This window comes from Cystoisospora suis (genome assembly GCF_002600585.1).
Source record: "Cystoisospora suis strain Wien I chromosome Unknown contig_4914, whole genome shotgun sequence".
NCBI classification, from domain to species: Eukaryota; Apicomplexa; class Conoidasida; order Eucoccidiorida; family Sarcocystidae; genus Cystoisospora; species Cystoisospora suis.
In genome coordinates, this window is record NW_027157706.1 from 15,379 (window position 1) to 17,526 (window position 2,148).

General features: G+C 55.7%; 1 protein-coding gene across 1 annotated transcript in view; it reads right to left on the reverse strand.

Moving 5' to 3' along the window:
* CSUI_008657 (rna recognition motif-containing protein) overlaps nucleotides 1–166 on the reverse strand; it is a 6,790-nt gene extending 6,624 nt beyond the window's left edge. The window contains exon 1 of the mRNA XM_068068784.1: nucleotides 66–166. The gene's annotated coding sequence lies outside the window, so the exon portion shown is untranslated. The remainder of the gene's footprint in view (nucleotides 1–65) is intronic.
* Between the last annotated feature and the right edge of the window lie 1,982 nt (nucleotides 167–2,148).

Below are 2,148 nucleotides of genomic sequence, written 5' to 3' on the forward strand. Positions count from 1 at the left end.
CCCAGGCCGGTGTTTGATGATACTGAAAAGTGGACCACACTGTTGCCTAAACCCCATCAACGTACCTGTCCGTCTTTCAAAGTAGAGAGGCGAAAAAACGCCAAAAGAAGCCGACAAACATACCCCCTCACAGTTAAGAAGGAATGGCGCCAAGCTTATTCAAGGGATCTCTCAGTCATGATGTAGCGAAGCTCCAGCCTCTCCTCGCAGACCATGTAGGACAACCTCTCCGTATTTACGCTTGGGACACCGCGTTGAACGAAACGCGTTGTGCCGTTGCTACACACTCGGTTGGCGTGTGTCGATCACCCCCCCCCTCCCAGAAAATGGGTGCGCGCGGACCAGGGTGGTGGTTGTCACGTCATTCTCAATGATGCTGTTGCTGAAGTGTGGACGACTCCAGCCCGTCACCTCCCACCATCACTCCCCGAACGGCAACAGAAAACAGAAACTGTACCGTTGGACAAGGCCAACGACCTGTCGCTGTTCCAGATCCGAAGTGGAACTCTGTCATAAGGGCGCGGAGCTAATGGTCAGCTCGGTGCAATAGCCGTCTGGCGTTTTTTTCAGCTCCGCCGTACTCTCCGCTTCTTCTATACAGAAGCAACCCTCAAGCGCGGAGCAGTGAGCGAATCCGAGAACCTGCGCGCACACCTGGCGTGCTCCGTATCAGACTGTTGCACTCGATGAACCGCATCCACGTGTAAAGCTGACTCCAGGTTTACGTGTATTGCAGCGTACAGTTCTAACACTAGACAGAAGGCACCGAACCAAGAGTAGTATGGCCGCTGCCCAGCAAGCGAAGTAAGCACTAGCCTACGAAACTCGCGATTGCTGCGGCGCGCGCAATTTCGCTTTCTCACTAGTTGCGTGGCTCGTTCGACTCAGGCGGTGCCTACAAGCGGACGAGTAACAGGGAACTTGGGAGATGGTAGGAGCTGGTCGAAGGCCGTCTCTGTGGCTGGTGAGATGGTCTACCCGCGTACGCGCGTAGCACATTTATAGGAATGGCGCGACCTGAAAAGGCTAGATAAATTGCTCGGATTGCTCATAGCTGCAGTGCAGGCGCCTTGTCTCCACCATGTGCAGCTGAACTCCACAACGCCCGCTTACCTACGGCAGGGTCAGGTTCGCATGATTATCAGGCAGCACAGCGCAACTTCCGGAAGAGCAGCAGGACCGCAAGACCCTACGGGGGACTGCGGAGCGGATCCCGGCAGCCGCGAAACTCTTGGTGTTCTCGCGCCGCGAGACTAAGAGCGTGTCTTGGATACTGTTTTCTGGGTTGCCTGCGAAGCCTCTAATACCCCGGGTATGTGGCAGTCCAGCCGTCGATGTACAGCGCGAAGCCAGGCTCCAAGTGTGCGATTTGTATGGCATGGTGTGTGCATTGGACAAGGCATCCTGGGAAGCCGATTCCCCCTTAGCACGCCGACGCTACCATGATCAAGAGCTGTCTCCGAGGTTGATGAATCCCTCTCTGTGTTTACTGCTGCTTTGACCCCTCCGACCTGAAGCCCATTTTATGAAAAAGGGACAGCGACGCTGACCGCCAGCTTGCTGCAGTTCGCTTTCAAAAGTCCCCGCAACGCACGATCAGAGGGCGTGCACACACGTGAAACTGAGACTGTATGTGCTGAGACAGCTTTTTATGTGTGTGCGTGCAGAGAATTCAGCTAAGCGTATGTGCTCAACTGAGATCCGAAAGTATCCGCGACACTGGCCAACCTAAAATACGTGCCGCGTGTTGCGCGGGTCATCACCGCCGTGACAAACGATCTTGCGCGGCTCAGCTTCTTGGAGCTTTCCCCTTCCTCCGGATTCTCACGCACTACACCACCCCCGCGCGTGAGCGTTCTCACCTGGACTGGATCAGGGTGCATACAACCCTCAGCCGACTGCGGTCAATTCCTCCATTCCTCTAAACTTGCGTAGGCCTGAATAGCTTCCCTGCAACACCCTGCAGTCTAGAAAGAAACGGTCTGCCCTTCAATAGTTCATCTGACCTGAGCTCGCCCGTACACAGGGAGAGACGTCACCCACACGGATCTGGGCTGGACGGACTGTGGTGCCTGTTGTTATTCACGGGGCACCACTGTACGTCTAACACTGAGGTTCGCCAGTGCCCCGGACTGCGACAGCGGCTCG